The following is a 21,899-nucleotide window of genomic DNA, read 5'->3' on the forward strand; positions in this document are numbered from 1 at the left end:
CATTTTTTTAAAAATTCATTCATTTATCATAAATTTTGTGTAATTAAAGCTTGGTTACTAACCAACATAACTACATTTAGTCGTTAATAAGTTTTGTTTAATTTACATTTTATGTTCTAGAGTTTATGTGAGTACTGGGGGGGGGGGGGCAGACGGAAAAGTTTTAGGAGCAACACTTCTCTGACGTCACCCGTCTTTTGCTTTGTAACCCCTCCTCTAGTGAGGATTATAGCCCGGCTCACTTTGAGCATACCCTCCATTTGTTTTGCTGGTGAAAAAGTCTCCAAGATACCTTTTTCCTTTAACGGTTTCTTTATTAAGATTATAATTATTTCATAGGATTGGTGCATTTCTTATAAAATACACTATTTACTCCGGCTCCGACAACCACATCAGGTCCATCACCATCAGGATCTGCAACGTCGGTTCCATCGAGGAGTTTGCACGAGGGGAAGAGATCCTTTTGAAGCAAAAATGAGGTAACATTGATCAAAACTCACTTTTGCTCACTTTTAGTCAAAGTTGGTTTATAGCGTGCTTACCGTCCTTACGAAAATTAACCATATTACCACAGTTAAAAACATGGTTACTGTAGTAAAAGTATGGTTTTGTAGGGTGCGATTTGCCGGGGGGGATGCGTGGGATTTCACCCCTTTCTGGTCAATGTATCCCTGCCTGTGCTTAATTAACAAGCCAAAGAACCCAGAAATAAGTTTTTATAAGCTGTCGAGCCGTAAAACCCAGCCTTTGAGGAGAAAAAAGTGGATCGCCGACTACGTTTCCCCCTAGTGGACGCAGTTCTACTAATATGAGTACTATGAAAAGTTGCCTGTTTCCACTTTTCTGTCTGTAAACGCTCGTTTTTAGAGCTCGACAGCTTATAAAAACTTATTTCTGGGTCCTTTGGCTTGTTAGCTGTACATATTGTCACACAGCAGCTTTTAGGCATTATTCAGTTTTTTGTTATAAGCCAGAAATGACAAGGAGGCGGCCTCTCTCAATACAAAGTCAATGGAGACGGTTGGATTGAATTCCCCCCCGGTGGGCGTGTTTTTCAAATTTGCAATATAAATGCACAACATCTGATCACACTGTAAATGTTTAATATCACTGCATGACATCTGATCACATATGAAGGTTTACAACAGGTAAAGCAAGATCACCCTGCAATAAATTAAGACACAGCTTAATCGGAGTCATCAGGAGCTGATCCCAAGTGTTTATCTGGAAGCTGTTGGTGTATGTACTGGTAAAGTGCTTGGCGACTGTGTAATGGATGCAATATCAACCCTGTGTAAAGCTGACACAAAGATGGTTGTTTCTCAGTAAAGATTTGTACATTTGTGCCAGCTCAACACATTGAAGCAGTTTCCCGGACAGGGTTTACAGGACTGGGCCTTAATTATATCAGGACATTTTAGTTTTTACAAACAAACCCTACAAAAAAACAAGACTGGTGCACATCTTGTGACAAAACAATGGCACTCATATATGTTGAGGTATGTCAGTACAAGGGGTTTTTAAATTATTGTTGCTCAAATATGCATTTTAGCCTGGTACCAGGATAAGCCCTGTCGGGAAACCGCACCATTGTTTTCCCATATCAGATGTAGTTGTGGTCAGAGACGGATTGATCCTCCATTGTGTTTCTGCATCACAGTTTAGGAACATGTTGATTGTATCATCCTCACAGTTGTCCACTGCATCACTACACATCAATGCATCTGTGAAAACAATATAATAATATTAATGATAATTACAGTGCATTGAAAATGCGCTGTACTGTTCTTACTGGGCTTTTTATTATTATGTTGGCTTGAAAAAGCCAACATATTGTTATTGCTTTTAAACTTATTATTATTATTATTATTATGTTGGCTTGAAAAAGCCAACATATTGTTATTGCTTTTAAACTTATTATGTTGGCTTGACAAAGCCAACATACTGTTCTTCATCTTAATCTTATTAGTGGTGCTTGCATTTATGCAAAGCATCACTATTACTATCTTGCATACTTATTATTATTATTAGTGGTGCTTGCATTTATGCAAGGCATCACTATTACTATTCCTCAGGGATATTATTATGTTGGCTTGAAAAAGCCAACATACTGTTCTTCATCTTAATCTTATTATTATTATTATTATTATTATTATTCTGATCCCTACTTTTTCTGACTGTAACTCCTCCTAGAGCTTTCAAGCTACACCCACAAAACTTTACAAAACTTTTAAGAGTTCCGTAGATTTATGCTATGACTTTTCTAACTGATGGGACCTTCCGAATTCCTAAACGGGGGGCTCAAACACCCCAAAATTTCCATTGACTTAACATTGAGACAAACTTTGACGAGTCATAGCTGCGAGTGAGAAACTTGTGGGTTACCACATTTAAGGAGGCTGACAGGCTCTGTAAGAACATACATCACAATGGGGTGTAAGCTGTACCCCTGGGGTGTAAGAGGCCCCCAAAATTTCCCATTGACTTATAATGGGGCAGGAAACATGCCCATATAAAGGAATAAAAGCGTCCCAGATGGAATATCTTCACTTTAGAGTGTCGTAGAGACATGGGGGTTGGACCGTTTTACTTGTGGCTTGAAGGTTGATCATTATGGGATGCCATTTTTCTCCCTAGCAACCAAACTTAGTACCCTAGCAACGGAATAAACAAAGCCTTATTTCTCCGCTTCAGAACATCTTAGAGACACGGGGGTTGGACCGTTTTACTTGTGGCTTGAAGGTTGATCATTATGGGATGCCATTTTTCTCCCTAGCAACCAAACTTAGTACCCTAGCAACGGAATAAACAAAGCCTTATTTCTCCGCTTCAGAACATCTTAGAGACACGGGGGTTGGATCGTTTTACTTGTGGCTTGAAGGTTGATTATTATGGGATGCCAATTTCCTCCCTAGCAACCAAACTTAGTACCCTAGCAACGGAATAAACAAAGCCTTATATCTCAGCATCAGAACATTGTAGAGACATGGGGGTTGGACCGTTTTACTTGTGGCTTGAAGGTTGATCATTATGGGATGCCAATTTTCTCCCTAGCAACCAAACTTAGTACCCTAGCAACGGAATAAACAAAGCCTTATATCTCCGCTTCAGAACATCATAGAGACACGGGGGTTGGACCGTTTTACTTGTGGCTTGAAGGTTGATCATTATGGGATGCCAATTTTCTCCCTAGCAACCAAACTTAGTACCCTAGCAACGGAATAAACAAAGCCTTATATCTCCGCTTCAGAACATCATAGAGACATGGGGGTTGGACCGTTTTACTTGTGGCTTGAAGGTTGATCATTATGGGATGCCAATTTTCTCCCTAGCAACCAAACTTAGTACCCTAGCAACGGAATAAACAAAGCCTTATATCTCCGCTTCAGAACATCATAGAGACATGGGGGTTGGACCGTTTTACTTGTGGCTTGAAGGTTGATCATTATGGGATGCCAATTTTCTCCCTAGCAACCAAACTTAGTACCCTAGCAACGGAATAAACAAAGCCTTATATCTCCGCTTCAGAACATCATAGAGACACGGGGTTGGACCGTTTTACTTGTGGCTTGAAGGTTGATCATTATGGGATGCCAATTTTCTCCCTAGCAACCAAACTTAGTACCCTAGCAACGGAATGAACAAAGCCTTATATCTCAGCATCAGAACATTGTAGAGACATGGGGGTTGGACCGTTTTACTTGTGGCTTGAAGGTTGATCATTATGGGATGCCAATTTTCTCCCTAGCAACCAAACTTCGTACCCTAGCAACGGAATGAACAAAGCCTTATATCTCAGCATCAGAACATTGTAGAGACATGGGGGTTGGACCGTTTTACTTGTGGCTTGAAGGTTGATCATTATGGGATGCCAATTTTCTCCCTAGCAACCAAACTTAGTCCCCTAGCAACGGAATAAACAAAGCCTTATATCTCCGCTTCAGAACATCATAGAGACACGGGGTTGGACCGTTTTACTTGTGGCTTGAAGGTTGATCATTATGGGATGCCAATTTTCTCCCTAGCAACCAAACTTAGTACCCTAGCAACGGAATAAACAAAGCCTTATATCTCCGCTTCAGAACATCATAGAGACACGGGGGTTGGACCGTTTTACTTGTGGCTTGAAGGTTGATCATTATGGGATGCCAATTTTCTCCCTAGCAACCAAACTTAGTCCCCTAGCAACGGAATAAACAAAGCCTTATATCTCCGCTTCAGAACATCATAGAGACACGGGGTTGGACCGTTTTACTTGTGGCTTGAAGGTTGATCATTATGGGATGCCAATTTTCTCCCTAGCAACCAAACTTAGTACCCTAGCAACGGAATAAACAAAGCCTTATATCTCCGCTTCAGAACATCATAGAGACACGGGGGTTGGACCGTTTTACTTGTGGCTTGAAGGTTGATCATTATGGGATGCCAATTTTCTCCCTAGCAACCAAACTTAGTACCCTAGCAACGGAATAAACAAAGCCTTATATCTCCGCTTCAGAACATCATAGAGACACGGGGTTGGACCGTTTTACTTGTGGCTTGAAGGTTGATCATTATGGGATGCCAATTTTCTCCCTAGCAACCAAACTTAGTACCCTAGCAATGGAATAAATGTTAGCTTCATTCTAGCTTCATGCTAATCATGTTAGCTTCATGCTAGCTTCATGCTAATCATGCTAGCATCATGCTAGCTTCATGCTAATCATGTTAGCTTCATGTTAGCTTCATGCTAATCATGTTAGCTTCATGCTAGCTTCATACTTATCATGCTAACATCATGCTAGCTTCATGCTAATCATGCTAGCTTCATGCTAATCATGCTAACTTCATGCTAATCATGCTAACAGCCAGATAGCCTACTAAAATAAACTTCTGTCAAACCATTTTAAATGTTCAGGCTACGCTTTTTCAAGCCAACATAAAGTTTGTCCTCAAACTTTAATATCTAGTTATGTTGGCTTGACAAAGCCAACATACTGTTCTTCGATCTAAGCTTATTATGTTGGCTTGACAAAGCCAACATACTGTTCTTCGATCTAAGCTTATTATTATTATTAGTGGTGCTTGCATTTATGCAAGGCATCACTATTATTATTGCTCATACTTATTATTATTATATCTTATTATTCTTATGTCTGCACACTTTTTCGGCGCGTAACTCGTCCCACACGGTTTGTCGTAGACACACGAAAGAGGGCTCAAATTGACCGGATTATTGAGGAGAGGTGTGCTATGACTTTTATAAGAGATCGGGTGCAGGATTTCCGAAAGGGGGGCGAAAAACCACCCGAAAAATCCCATTGACTTAACATTGGGCCGAAATTTGACGGGTCATAGCTCCGCTCGAGGATTTGGTAGAAACATGTGGGTTATAACATTTGAAGAGGGTGGTAGGCTCTGTAAGAACATACATCACATTGGGGTGTTAGTTGTACCCCTGGGGTGTAAGAGGCACCCGAAATTTCCCATTGACTTATAATGGGGCAGGAAACATGCCCATATAAGGGAATAAAAAAGTTCCAGATGGAATATCTTCGCTTTACAATGTCGTAGAGACATGGGGGTGGGCTCATTTTACTCAGACATCCAATCAATTTATCAGGATAGTCCCAGAGCTATTAAGCCACGCCCCTAGCAACCACTTTTAAGCACCCTAGCAACATAAAATTCAAACAGTTTTATCTAGGCATCAGAACATCGTAGAATAACGGGGGTTGGATCGTTTTACTCGTGACTCGGAGGGTAATCACTGGCCACATCATTGGCCACTCCCAAGCCACGCCCCTAGCAACCAAATGTGAGCACCCTAGCAACAGAGTAAACAAAGCCTTATATCTTCGCATCAGAACATCGTAGAAAAACGGGGGTTGGACCGTTTTACTTGTGACTCGGAGTGTAGCAACTGGTCACATCATTGGCCACTCCCAAACCCCGCCCCTAGCAACCAAATACAGTACCCTAGCAACAGAGTAAACAAAGCCTTATATCTTCGCATCAGAACATCGTAGAAACACGGGGGTTGGACCGTTTTACTTGTGACTCGGAGTGTAGCAACTGGTCACATCATTGGCCACTCCCAAGCCCCGCCCCTAGCAACCAAATACAGTACCCTAGCAACAGAGTAAACAAAGCCTTATATCTCAGCATCAGAACATCGTAGAGACACGGGGGTTGGACCGTTTGACTCATGACTCAGAGTGTAATCACTATGGGATGCCAATTTTTTCCCTAGCAACCAAATACAGTACCCTAGCAACAGAGTAAACAAAGCCTTATATCTCCGCATCAGAACATCGTAGAGACACGGGGGTTTGACCGTTTGACTCGTGACTCAGTGTGTAATCACTATGGGATGCCAAATTTTTCCCTAGCAACCAAATACAGTACCCTAGCAACAGAGTAAACAAAGCCTTATATCTCCGCATCAGAACATCGTAGAGACACAGGGGTTTGACCGTTTGACTCGTGACTCAGTGTGTAATCACTATGGGATGCCAATTTTTTCCCTAGCAACCAAATACAGTACCCTAGCAACAGAGTAAACAAAGCCTTATATCTCCGCATCAGAACATCGTAGAGACATGGGGGTTGGACCGTTTGACTCGTGACTCGGAGTGAAATCATTATGGGATGCCAATTTTCTCCCTAGCAACCAAACTTAGTACCCTAGCAACGGAATAAACAAAGCCTTATATCTCCGCTTCAGAACATCATAGAGACACGGGGGTTGGACCGTTTTACTTGTGGCTTGAAGGTTGATCATTATGGGATGCCAATTTTCTCCCTAGCAACCAAACTTAGTCCCCTAGCAACGGAATAAACAAAGCCTTATATCTCCGCTTCAGAACATCATAGAGACACGGGGTTGGACCGTTTTACTTGTGGCTTGAAGGTTGATCATTATGGGATGCCAATTTTCTCCCTAGCAACCAAACTTAGTACCCTAGCAACGGAATAAACAAAGCCTTATATCTCCGCTTCAGAACATCATAGAGACACGGGGGTTGGACCGTTTTACTTGTGGCTTGAAGGTTGATCATTATGGGATGCCAATTTTCTCCCTAGCAACCAAACTTAGTACCCTAGCAACGGAATAAACAAAGCCTTATATCTCCGCTTCAGAACATCATAGAGACACGGGGTTGGACCGTTTTACTTGTGGCTTGAAGGTTGATCATTATGGGATGCCAATTTTCTCCCTAGCAACCAAACTTAGTACCCTAGCAATGGAATAAATGTTAGCTTCATTCTAGCTTCATGCTAATCATGTTAGCTTCATGCTAGCTTCATGCTAATCATGCTAGCATCATGCTAGCTTCATGCTAATCATGTTAGCTTCATGTTAGCTTCATGCTAATCATGTTAGCTTCATGCTAGCTTCATACTTATCATGCTAACATCATGCTAGCTTCATGCTAATCATGCTAGCTTCATGCTAATCATGCTAACTTCATGCTAATCATGCTAACAGCCAGATAGCCTACTAAAATAAACTTCTGTCAAACCATTTTAAATGTTCAGGCTACGCTTTTTCAAGCCAACATAAAGTTTGTCCTCAAACTTTAATATCTAGTTATGTTGGCTTGACAAAGCCAACATACTGTTCTTCGATCTAAGCTTATTATGTTGGCTTGACAAAGCCAACATACTGTTCTTCGATCTAAGCTTATTATTATTATTAGTGGTGCTTGCATTTATGCAAGGCATCACTATTATTATTGCTCATACTTATTATTATTATATCTTATTATTCTTATGTCTGCACACTTTTTCGGCGCGTAACTCGTCCCACACGGTTTGTCGTAGACACACGAAAGAGGGCTCAAATTGACCGGATTATTGAGGAGAGGTGTGCTATGACTTTTATAAGAGATCGGGTGCAGGATTTCCGAAAGGGGGGCGAAAAACCACCCGAAAAATCCCATTGACTTAACATTGGGCCGAAATTTGACGGGTCATAGCTCCGCTCGAGGATTTGGTAGAAACATGTGGGTTATAACATTTGAAGAGGGTGGTAGGCTCTGTAAGAACATACATCACATTGGGGTGTTAGTTGTACCCCTGGGGTGTAAGAGGCACCCGAAATTTCCCATTGACTTATAATGGGGCAGGAAACATGCCCATATAAGGGAATAAAAAAGTTCCAGATGGAATATCTTCGCTTTACAATGTCGTAGAGACATGGGGGTGGGCTCATTTTACTCAGACATCCAATCAATTTATCAGGATAGTCCCAGAGCTATTAAGCCACGCCCCTAGCAACCACTTTTAAGCACCCTAGCAACATAAAATTCAAACAGTTTTATCTAGGCATCAGAACATCGTAGAATAACGGGGGTTGGATCGTTTTACTCGTGACTCGGAGGGTAATCACTGGCCACATCATTGGCCACTCCCAAGCCACGCCCCTAGCAACCAAATGTGAGCACCCTAGCAACAGAGTAAACAAAGCCTTATATCTTCGCATCAGAACATCGTAGAAAAACGGGGGTTGGACCGTTTTACTTGTGACTCGGAGTGTAGCAACTGGTCACATCATTGGCCACTCCCAAACCCCGCCCCTAGCAACCAAATACAGTACCCTAGCAACAGAGTAAACAAAGCCTTATATCTTCGCATCAGAACATCGTAGAAACACGGGGGTTGGACCGTTTTACTTGTGACTCGGAGTGTAGCAACTGGTCACATCATTGGCCACTCCCAAGCCCCGCCCCTAGCAACCAAATACAGTACCCTAGCAACAGAGTAAACAAAGCCTTATATCTCAGCATCAGAACATCGTAGAGACACGGGGGTTGGACCGTTTGACTCATGACTCAGAGTGTAATCACTATGGGATGCCAATTTTTTCCCTAGCAACCAAATACAGTACCCTAGCAACAGAGTAAACAAAGCCTTATATCTCCGCATCAGAACATCGTAGAGACACGGGGGTTTGACCGTTTGACTCGTGACTCAGTGTGTAATCACTATGGGATGCCAAATTTTTCCCTAGCAACCAAATACAGTACCCTAGCAACAGAGTAAACAAAGCCTTATATCTCCGCATCAGAACATCGTAGAGACACAGGGGTTTGACCGTTTGACTCGTGACTCAGTGTGTAATCACTATGGGATGCCAATTTTTTCCCTAGCAACCAAATACAGTACCCTAGCAACAGAGTAAACAAAGCCTTATATCTCCGCATCAGAACATCGTAGAGACATGGGGGTTGGACCGTTTGACTCGTGACTCGGAGTGAAATCATTATGGGATGCCAATTTTTTCCCTAGCAACCAAACTTAGTACCCTAGCAACAGAGTAAACAAAGCCTTATATCTCCGCATCAGAACATCGTAGAGACACGGGGGTTGGACCATTTTACTTTTGGGTTGGAGTATAATCATATATTGTCCCGGGAATTTTGCCACGGCAAGCACCACTTCACATTTTCTTCAGGAAATGTACCTATCTAGTTATTATTATTATTATTCTTCTGGTCCACACTTTTTCTAACTGTAACTCCTCCTAGAGCTTTCAAGCTACACCCACAAAATTTTACAAAACTTTTAAGACTGGTACGTAGATTTATGCTATATCTTTTCTAAGTGATGGGACCTACCGAATTCCTAAACGGGGCGCTCAAACACCCCAAATTTTCCATTGACTTAACATTGCGACAAACTTTGACGGGTCATAGCTGCAAGCGAGAAATTTGTAGAAACTTCTGGGTTACCACATTTGAAGAGGCTGGCAGGCTCTGTAAGAACATGCCTCACATTGGGGTGTAAGTTTCACCCCTGGGGCGTAAGGGCCACCCAAATTTCCCCATTGACTTATAATGGGGCAGGGAACATGCCCATATAAGGGAATAAAAGCGTCCCAGATGGAATATCTTCACTTTAGAGTGTCGTAGAGACATGGGGGTGGGCTCATTTTACTCAAGCATCCAATCAGTCTCTTAGGATCACCCCAGAGCTATTAAGCCACGCCCCTAGCAACAATTTTGGGTACCCTAGCAACATCTCCCATAGACTACCATTATAAAAAGCCCAGATGGATATCTTTGCAGCACAGTGTCATAGAGACATGGGGGTGGGCTTATTTTACTAAGGCATCCAATCAGTCTCTTAGGATTCTTATTGAGCTATTAAGCCACGCCCCTAGCAACCAAATATAAGCACCCTAGCAACATAATAAACAAAGCCTTATATCTCTGGATCCGAACATCATAGAGACACAGGGGTTGGGTCTTTTGCTCATGTTAGCTTCATGCTAGCTTCATGCTAAGTCATACTAGCTTCATGCTAGCTTTATGCTAATTTCATAATAAATCTTGCTAACTTCATGGTAAATCATGTTAGCATCATGCTAGCTTCATGCTAATTAATGTTAGCATCATGCTAGCTTTGTGCTAATTAATGTTAGCATCATGCTAGCTTCATGCTAATTAATGTTAGCATCATGCTACATTCATGCTAATTAATGTTAGCATCATGCTAGTTTCATGCTAATTAATGTTAGCATCATGCTAGCTTCATGCTAATTCATGTTAACTTCATGCTAGCTTCATGTTAAGTCATGTTAGCATCATGCTAGCCTCATGCTAATTCATGTTAGCATCATGTTAGCTTCATGCTAATTCATGTTAGCTTCATGCTAGCTTCATGCTAATTCATGTTAGCATCATGCTAGCTTCATGCTAATTCATGTTAACATCATGCTAGCTTCATGCTAACTTCATGCTAATTCATGTTAGCTTCATGCTAATTCATGTTAGCATCATGCTAGCTTCATGCTAATTTATGTTAGCATCATGCTAGCTTCATGCTAATTCATGTTAGCATCATGCTAGCTTCATGCTAATTCATGTTAGCATCATGCTAGCTTCATGCTAATCATGTTAGCATCATGTTAGCTTCATGCTAGTCATGTTAACATCATGTTAGCTTCATGCTAACATCATGCTAGCTTCATGCTAATCATGCTAATTCATGTTAGCATCATGCTAGCTTCATGCTAATCATGTTAGCATCATGTTAGCTTCATGCTAGTCATGTTAACATCATGTTAGCTTCATGCTAACATCATGCTAGCTTCATGCTAATCATGCTAACATCATGCTAGCTTCATGCTAATTCATGCTAGCATCATGCTAGCTTCATGCTAATCATGATAACATCATGGTAGCTTCATGCTAACATCATGCTAGCTTCATGCTAATCATGCTAACATCATGCTAGCTTCATGTTAATCATGTTAGCTTCATGCTAATCATGCTAACATCATGTTAGCTTCATGCTAATCATGCTTACATCATGTTAGATTCATGCTAATCATGCTAGCTTCATGCTTAATCATGCTAGCTTCATACTTAAACATACTAACAGCCAGATAGCCTTTTAAATTAAACTTCTGTCAAACCGTTTTAAAAGTTCAGGCTACGCTTTGTCAAGCCAACATAAAGTTTGTCAACAAACTTTTCTATCTAGTTATGTTGGCTTGAGAAAGCCAACATACTGTTGTTGCACTTAAACTTATTATTATGTTGGCTTGACAAAGCCAACATACTGTTCTTCGATCTAAGCTTATTATTATTATGTTGGCTTGACAAAGCCAACATACTGTTCTTCGATCTAAGCTTATTAGTGGTGCTTGCATTTATGCAAAGCATCACTATTACTATCTTGCATACTTATTATTATTATTATTCTTCTTTTTCTGGACACTTTTTCGGCGCGTAACTCGTCCCGCACGCTTTGTCGTAGACCCATAAATTAGGGCTCAAATCGACCGGCTTATTGAGGAGAAGTCTGCTATGACTTTTATAAGCGATCTGGTGCAGGATTTCCGAAAGGGGGGCGAAAAACCACCCAAAAAATCCCATTGACTTAACATTGCGCCCAACTTTGACGAGTCATAGCTCCGCTCGAGGATTTTGTAGAAACATGTGGGTTATAACATTTGAAGAGGGTGGTAGGCTCTGTAAGAACATGGATCACAATGGGGTGTAAGTTGTACCCCTGGGGTGTAAGAGGTGCCCAAAAGTGCCCCAATGAAAAGTCAATGGGGCAAAATCCCATAGACTTACCATTGCAAAAATTTTGACGGGTCATAGGTCCGAGCCAGGATTTCATAGAAACATGTGGGTTACTACATTTGAAGAGGGTGCTAGACTCTGTCAGGACGTCCCCCACAATGGGGTGTAAGGTTACCATAGCAACCATTTTGGGCACCCTAGCAACCTATACCATAGACTGCCATTATAAAATGCCCGGATGGATATCTTTGCACCACAGTGTCATAGAGACATGGGGGTGGGCTCATTTTACTCAGGCATCCAATCAGTCTCTCAGGATCCTTACAGACTTACTAAGCCACGCCCCTAGCAACCACTTTTGAGCACCCTAGCAACATAAACTACAAACAGTTATATCTCGGCATCAGAACATCGTAGAGACACGGGGGTTGGACCGTTTTACTTGTGACTAGGCGTGTAACAATTGGGCACATCATTGGCCACTCCCAAGCCACGCCCCTAGCAACCAAATTTGAGCACCCTAGCAACCGAATAAACAAAGCCTTATATCTCCGCATCAGAACATCGTAGAGACACGGGGTTTGGACCGTTTTACTTGTGACTCGGAGTGTAATCACTGGGGACATCATTGGCCACTCCTAAGCCACGCCCCTAGCAACCAAATACAGTACCCTAGCAACAGAGTAAACAAAGCCTTATATCTCCGCATCAGAACATCGTAGAGACACGGGGGTTGGACCGTTTTACTTGTGACTCGGAGAGTAATCACTGGGCACATAATTGGCCACTCCCAAGCCACGCCCCTAGCAACCAAATACAGTACCCTAGCAACAGAGTAAACAAAGCCTTATATCTCCGCATCAGAACATCGTAGAGACACGGGGTTTGGACCGTTTTACTTGTGACTCGGAGTGTAATCACTGGGCACATCATTGGCCACTCCCAAGCCACGCCCATAGCAACCAAATACAGTACCCTAGCAACAGAGTAAACAAAGCCTTATATCTCCGCATCAGAACATCATAGAGACACGGGGGTTGGACCGTTTTACTTGTGACTCGGAGTGTAATCACTGGGCACATAATTGGCCACTCCCAAGCCACGCCCCTAGCAACCAAATACAGTACCCTAGCAACAGAGTAAACAAAGCCTTATATCTCCGCATCAGAACATCGTAGAGACACGGGGGTTGGACCGTTTTACTTGTGACTCGGAGTGTAATCACTGGGCACATCATTGGCCACTCCCAAGCCACGCCCCTAGCAACCAAATACAGTACCCTAGCAACAGAGTAAACAAAGCCTTATATCTCCACATCAGAACATCGTAGAGACATGGGGGTTGGACCGTTTGACTCATGACTCGGAGGGTAATCACTAGTGGATGCAATTTTTTTTCCCTAGCAACCAAATACAGTACCCTAGCAACAGAGTAAACAAAGCCTTATATCTCCGCATCAGAACATCGTAGAGACACGGGGGTTGGACCGTTTGACTCGTGACTCGGAGGGTAATCACTAGTGGATGCCATTTTTTTCCCTAGCAACCAAATACAGTACCCTAGCAACAGAGTAAACAAAGCCTTATATCTCTGCATCAGAACATCGTAGAGACACGGGGTTTGGACCGTTTGAGTCGTGACTCGGAGGGTAATCACTAGTGGATGCCATTTTTTTCCCTAGCAACCAAATACAGTACCCTAGCAACAGAGTAAACAAAGCCTTATATCTCCGCATCAGAACATCGTAGAGACATGGGGGTTGGATCGTTTGACTCGTGACTCGGAGGGTAATCACTAGTGGATGCCAATTTTCTCCCTAGCAACCAAATACAGTACCCTAGCAACCGAATAAACAAAGCCTTATATCTTCGCATCAGAATATCGTAGAGACATGTGGGTTGAATTGTTTTACTTTTGGCTTGGAGTATAATCATATATTGTCCCCCGAAATTTGCCACGGCAAGCACCACTTCACATTTTCTTTAGGAAATGTACCTATCTAGTTATTATTATTATTCTTCTGTTCATACTTTTTACCAATTGTAACTCCTTCCAGAGCTTTCAAGCTACACCCACAAAACTTTACAAAACTTTTAAGACTGGTCCGTAGATGGGTGCTATGACTTTTCTAACTGATGGGACCTACCGAATTCCTAAACGGGGCGCTCAAACACCCCAAATTTTCCATTGACTTAACATTGCGACAAACTTTGACGGGTCATAGCTGCAAGCGAGAAATTTGTAGAAACCTGTGGGTTACCACATTTGAAGAGGCTGGCAGGCTATGTAAGAACATACATCACATTGGGGTGTAAGTTTCACCCCTGGGGTGTAAGAGGCACCCAAATTTCCCCATTGACTTTTAATGGGGCAGGAAACATGCCCATATAAGGGAATAAAAGCGTCCCAGATGGAATATCTTCACTTTAGAGTGTCGTAGAGACATGGGGGTGGGCTCCTTTTACTCAGGCATCCAATCAGTCTCTTAGGATCATCCCATAGCTATTAAGCCACGCCCCTAGCAACCATTTTTGGGCACCCTAGCAGCATATCCCATAGACTGCCATTATAAAATGCCCAGATGGATATCTTTGCAGCACAGTGTCACAGAGATATGGGGGTGGGCTCATTTTACTCAGGCATCCAATCAGTCTGAGGATTCTTATCAAGGTATTAAGCCACGCCCCTAGCAACCAAATATGAGCACCCTAGCAACATAATAAACAAAGCCTTATATCTCTGGATCCGAACATCATAGAGACATGGGGGTTGGGTCTTTTGGTCATGTTAGCCTTATGCTAGCTCCATGCTAAGTCATACTAGCTTAATGCTAGTTTCGTGCTAGCTTTATGCTAATTTCATAATAAATCTTGCTAACTTCATGCTAATCATGTTAGCATCATGCTAGCTTCATACTAATTCATGTTAGCATCATGTTAGCTTCATGCTAATTCATGTTAGCTTCATGCTAGCTTCATGCTAATTCATTTTAGCATCGTGCTAGCTTCATGCTAATACATGTTAGCATCGTGCTAGCTTCATGCTAATTAATGTTAGCATCGTGCTAGCTTCATGCTAATTCATGTTAGCGTCGTGCTAGCTTCATGCTAATTCATGTTGGCATCGTGCTAGCTTCATGCTAATTCATGTTAGCGTCATTCTAGTTTCATGCTAATTCATGTTAGCGTCGTGCTAGCTTCATGCTTATTCATGTTAGCGTCGTGTTAGCTTCATGCTAATTCATGTTAGCATCGTGCTAGCTTCATGCTAATTCATGTTAGCATCGTGCTAGCTTCATGCTAATTCATGTTAGCATCGTGCTAGCTTCATGCTAATTCATGTTAGCATCGTGCTAGCTTCATGCTAATTCATGTTAGCATCGTGCTAGCTTCATGCTAATTCATGTTAACATCGTGCTAGCTTCATGCTAATTCATGTTAGCATCGTGCTAGCTTCATGCTAATTCATGTTAGCATCGTGCTAGCTTCATGCTAATTCATGTTAGCATCATGCTAATTCATGTTAGCATCATGCTAATTCATGTTAGCATCATGCTAGCTTCATGTTAATTCATGTTAGCACAATGCTAATTCATGTTAGCATCATGCTAGCTTCATGCTAATTCATGTTAGCATCATGCTAGCTTCATGCTAATTCATGTTAGCATCATGCTAGCTTCATGCTAATTCATGTTAGAATCATGCTAGCTTCATGCTAATTCATGTTAGCATCATGCTAGCTTCATGCTAATTCATGTTAGCATCATGCTAGCTTCATGCTAATTCATGTTAGCATCATGCTAGCTTCATGCTAATTCATGTTAGCATCATGCTAGCTTCATGCTAATTCATGTTAGCATCATGCTAGCTTCATGCTAATTCATGTTACCATCATGCTAATTCATGTTAACATCATGCTAGCTTCATGCTAATTCATGTTAGCATCATGCTAGCTTCATGCTAATTCATGTTAGCATCATGCTAGCTTCATGCTAATTCATGTTAGCATCATGCTAACTTCATGCTAATTCATGTTAGCATCATGCTAGCTTCAATGCTAATTCATGTTAGCATCATGCTAGCTTCATGCTAATTCATGTTAGCATCATGCTAGCTTCATGCTAATTCATGTTAGCATCATGCTAGCTTCATGCTAATTCATGTTAGCATCATGCTAGCTTCATGCTAATTCATGTTAGCATCATGCTAGCTTCATGCTAATTCATGTTAGCATCATGCTAGCTTCATGCTAATTCATGTTAGCTTCATGCTAATTCATGTTAGCATCATGCTAGCTTCATGCTAATTCATGTTAGCATCATGCTAGCTTCATGCTAATTCATGTTAGCATCATGCTAACTTAGTGCTAAACATGCTAACATGGTAACTTTTGGTATCATGTTTACGGAAAGTTATAATACTAAACTAAACTTGTTTTAAATTTCTCTCAATCTGTTTTAAACGTTCAGGCTAGGCTTTGTCAAGCCAACATAAAGTTTGTCTTCAAACTTTTCTATCTAGTTATTAGTGGTGCTTGCATTTATGCAAAGCATCACTATTATTATTGCTCAAAGATATTATTATTATTCTTCTTTTTCTGGACACTTTTTCGGCGCGTAACTCGTCCCGCACGCTTTGTCGTAGACCCATAAATTAGGGCTCAAATCGACCGGCTTATTGAGGAGAGGTGTGCTATGACTTTTATAAGCGATCGGGTGCAGGATTTCCGAAAGGGGGGCGAAAAACCACCCAAAAAATCCCATTGACTTAACATTGCGCCCAACTTTGACGAGTCATAGCTCCGCTCGAGGATTTTGTAGAAACATGTGGGTTACAACATTTGAAGAGGGTGGTAGGCTCTGTAAGAACATGGATCACAATGGGGTGTAAGTTGTACCCCTGGGGTGTAAGAGGTGCCCAAAAGTGCCCCAATGAAAAGTCAATGGGGCAAAATCCCATAGACTTACATTGCAAAAATTTTGACGGGTCATAGGTCCGAGCCAGGATTTCATAGAAACATGTGGGTTACTAAATTTGAAGAGGGTGCTAGACTCTGTCAGGACGTCCCCCACAATGGGGTGTAAGGTTACCATAGCAACCATTTTGGGCACCCTAGCAACCTATACCATAGACTGCCATTATAAAATGCCCGGATGGATATCTTTGCACCACAGTGTCATAGAGACATGGGGGTGGGCTCATTTTACTCAGGCATCCAATCAGTCTCTCAGGATCCTTACAGACTTACTAAGCCACGCCCCTAGCAACCACTTTTGAGCACCCTAGCAACATAAAATACAAACAGTTATATCTCGGCATCAGAACATCGTAGAGACACGGGGGTTGGACCGTTTTACTTGTGACTAGGGGTGTAACAATTGGGCACATCATTGGCCACTCCCAAGCCACGCCCCTAGCAACCAAATTTGAGCACCCTAGCAACCGAATAAACAAAGCCTTATATCTCCGCATCAGAACATCGTAGAGACACGGGGTTTGGACCGTTTTACTTGTGACTCGGAGTGTAATCACTGGGCACATCATTGGCCACTCCCAAGCCACGCCCCTAGCAACCAAATACAGTACCCTAGCAACAGAGTAAACAAAGCCTTATATCTCCGCATCAGAACATCGTAGAGACACGGGGGTTGGACCGTTTTACTTGTGACTCGGAGTGTAATCACTGGGCACATCATTGGCCACTCCCAAGCCACGCCCCTAGCAACCAAATACAGTACCTTAGCAACAGAGTAAACAAAGCCTTATATCTCCACATCAGAACATCGTAGAGACACGGGGGTTGGACCGTTTGACTCATGACTCGGAGGGTAATCACTAGTGGATGCAATTTTTTTCCCTAGCAACCAAATACAGTACCCTAGCAACAGAGTAAACAAAGCCTTATATCTCCGCATCAGAACATCGTAGAGACACGGGGGTTGGACCGTTTGACTCGTGACTCGGAGGGTAATCACTAGTGGATGCCATTTTTTTCCCTAGCAACCAAATACAGTACCCTAGCAACAGAGTAAACAAAGCCTTATATCTCCGCATCAGAACATCGTAGAGACACGGGGTTTGGACCGTTTGACTCGTGACTCGGAGGGTAATCACTAGTGGATGCCATTTTTTTCCCTAGCAACCAAATACAGTACCCTAGCAACAGAGTAAACAAAGCCTTATATCTCCGCATCAGAACATCGTAGAGACACGGGGTTTGGACCGTTTGACTCGTGACTCGGAGGGTAATCACTAGTGGATGCCATTGTTTCCCCTAGCAACCAAATACAGTACCCTAGCAACAGAGTAAACAAAGCCTTATATCTCCGCATCAGAACATCGTAGAGACACGGGGTTTGGACCGTTTGACTCGTGACTCAAAGGGTAATCACTAGTGGATGCCATTTTTTTCCCTAGCAACCAAATACAGTACCCTAGCAACAGAGTAAACAAAGCCTTATATCTCTGCATCAGAACATCGTAGAGACATGGGGGTTGGACCGTTTGACTCGTGACTGGAAGTGTAATCACGAGTGGATGCCAATTTTTTCCCTAGCAACCATATACAGTACCCTAGCAACAGAGTAAACAAAGCCTTATATCTCCGCATCAGAACATCGTAGAGACACGGGGGTTGGATCGTTTGACTTTTGGCTTGGAGTATAATCATAAATTGTCCCTTGAAACATGCCACGGCAAGCACCACTCACATTTTCTTCAGGAAATGTACCTATCTAGTTATATTTTATTCTTACATCCGGACACTTTTTTCGGCGATTAACTCGTCCCGCACGCTTTGTTGTAGACCCATGAAAGAGGGCTCAAATCGACCGGATTATTGAGGAGAGGTGTGCTATGACTTTTATAAGGGATCGGGTGCAGGATTTCCGAAAGGGGGGCGTAAAACCACCCCAAAAATCCCATTGACTTAACATTGGGCCCAACTTTGATGGGTCATAGCTCCGCTCGTGGATTTTGTAGAAACATGTGGGTTACAACATTTGAAGAGGGTGGTAGGCTCTGTAAAAACATAGATCACAATGGGGTGTAAGTTGTACCCCTGGGGTGTAAGAGGTGCCCAAAAGTGCCCCAATGAAAAGTCAATGGGGCAAAATCCCATAGACTTACCATTGCAAAAATTTTGACGGGTCATAGGTCCGAGCCAGGATTTCATAGAAACATGTGGGTAACTAAATTTGAAGAGGGTGCTAGACTCTGTCAGGACGTCCCCCACAATGGGGTGTAAGGTTACCATAGCAACCATTTTGGGCACCCTAGCAACCTATACCATAGACTGCCATTATAAAATGCCCGGATGGATATCTTTGCACCACAGTGTCATAGAGACATGGGGGTGGGCTCATTTTACTCAGGCATCCAATCAGTCTCTCAGGATCCTTACAGACTTACTAAGCCACGCCCCTAGCAACCACTCTTGAGCACCCTAGCAACATAAAATACAAACAGTTATATCTCGGCATCAGAACATCGTAGAGACACGGGGGTTGGACCATTTTACTTGTGACTAGGGGTGTAACAATTGGGCACATCATTGGCCACTCCGAAGCCACGCCCCTAGCAACCAAATTTGAGCACCCTAGCAACCGAATAAACAAAGCCTTATATCTCCGCATCAGAACATCGTAGAGACACGGGGTTTGGACCGTTTTACTTGTGACTCGGAGTGTAATCACTGGGCACATCATTGGCCACTCCCAAGCCACGCCCCTAGCAACCAAATACAGTACCCTAGCAACAGAGTAAACAAAGCCTTATATCTCCGCATCAGAACATCGTAGAGACATGGGGGTTGGACCGTTTGACTCGTGACTCGGCGGGTAATCACTATGAGATGCCAATTTTTTCCCTAGCAACCAAATACAGTACCCTAGCAACAGAGTAAACAAAGCCTTATATCTCCGCATCAGAACATCGTAGAGACACGGGGGTTGGACCGTTTGACTCGTGACTCGGCGGGTAATCACTATGAGATGCCAATTTTTTCCCTAGCAACCAAATACAGTACCCTAGCAACAGAGTAAACAAAGCCTTATATCTCCGCATCAGAACATCGTAGAGACACGGGGGTTGGACCGTTTGACTCGTGACTCGGCGGGTAATCACTATGAGATGCCAATTTTTTCCCTAGCAACCAAATACAGTACCCTAGCAACAGAGTAAACAAAGCCTTATATCTCCGCATCAGAACATCGTAGAGACATGGGGGTTGGACCGTTTGACTCGTGACTCAGGGTGTAATCATTATGGTCTGCCAATTTTTTCCCTAGCAACCAAATATAGTACCCTAGCAACAGAGTAAACAAAGCCTTATATCTCAGCATCAGAACATCGTAGAGACACGGGGGTTGGACCGTTTGACTCGTGACTCAGATTGTAATCATTATGGGATGCCAATTTTTTCCCTAGCAACCAAATATAGTACCCTAGCAACAGAGTAAACAAAGCCTTATATCTCAGCATCAGAACATCGTAGAGACATGGGGGTTGGACCGTTTGACTCGTGACTCAGAGTGTAATCATTATGGGATGCCAATTTTTTCCCTAGCAACCAAATACAGTACCCTAGCAACAGGGTAAACAAAGCCTTATATCTCCGCATCAGAACATCGTAGAGACATGGGGGTTGGACCGTTTGACTCGTGACTCAGAGTGTAATCATTATGGGATGCCAATTTTTTCCCTAGCAACCAAATACAGTACCCTAGCAACAGAGTAAACAAAGCCTTATATCTCCGCATCAGAACATCGTAGAGACACGGGGGTTGGACCGTTTGACTCGTGACTCAGAGTGTAATCATTATGGGATGTCAAAATTTTCCCTAGCAACCAAATACAGTACCCTAGCAACCGAATAAACAAAGCCTTATATCTCTGCACCAGAACATCGTTGAGACACGGGGGTTGGACCGTATGACTCGTGACTCAGAGTGTAATCATTATGGGATGTCAAAATTTTCCCTAGCAACCAAATACAGTACCCTAGCAACCGAATAAACAAAGCCTTATATCTCTGCACCAGAACATCGTTGAGACACGGGGGTTGGACCGTATGACTCGTGACTCAGAGTGTAATCATTATGGGATGCCAAATTTTTCCCTAGCAACCAAATACAGTACCCTAGCAACCGGATAAACACAGCCTTATATCTCCACATCAGAACATCGTACAGACACGGGAGTTGGATCGTTTAACTTTTGGCTTGGAGTATAATCATATATGGTCCCCAGAATTTTGCCACGGCAAGCACCACTCACATTTTCTTCAGGAAATGTACCTATCTAGTTATTAGTGGTGCTTGCATTTATGCAAAGCATCACTATTACTATTGCTCAGGGATATTATTAGTGGTGCTTGCATTTATGCAAAGCATCACTATTACTATCTTGCATACTTATTATTATTATTATTATTATTATTATTAGTGGTGCTTGCATTTATGCAAAGCATCACTATTATTATTGCTCAAAGATATTATTATTATTCTTCTTTTTCTGGACACTTTTTCGGCGCGTAACTCGTCCCGCACGCTTTGTCGTAGACCCATAAATTAGGGCTCAAATCGACCGGCTTATTGAGGAGAGGTGTGCTATGACTTTTATAAGCGATCGGGTGCAGGATTTCCGAAAGGGGGGCGAAAAACCACCCAAAAAATCCCATTGACTTAACATTGCGCCCAACTTTGACGAGTCATAGCTCCGCTCGAGGATTTTGTAGAAACATGTGGGTTACAACATTTGAAGAGGGTGGTAGGCTCTGTAAGAACATGGATCACAATGGGGTGTAAGTTGTACCCCTGGGGTGTAAGAGGTGCCCAAAAGTGCCCCAATGAAAAGTCAATGGGGCAAAATCCCATAGACT

At 42.5% G+C, this 21,899-nt stretch overlaps 1 protein-coding gene across 1 annotated transcript in view; it reads left to right on the top strand.

The window, feature by feature from the left end:
• The first annotated feature begins 229 nt into the window (after nucleotides 1–229).
• The window catches only part of LOC135774222 (NACHT, LRR and PYD domains-containing protein 3-like), a 217,626-nt gene continuing 195,956 nt past the window's right edge, over nucleotides 230–21,899 (top strand). Inside the window, exon 1 of the mRNA XM_065284180.1 lies at nucleotides 230–479. The gene's annotated coding sequence lies outside the window, so the exon portion shown is untranslated. The remainder of the gene's footprint in view (nucleotides 480–21,899) is intronic.

This window comes from Paramisgurnus dabryanus, chromosome 19 (assembly GCF_030506205.2).
Source record: "Paramisgurnus dabryanus chromosome 19, PD_genome_1.1, whole genome shotgun sequence".
In the NCBI taxonomy this organism is placed as follows: Eukaryota; Metazoa; Chordata; class Actinopteri; order Cypriniformes; family Cobitidae; genus Paramisgurnus; species Paramisgurnus dabryanus.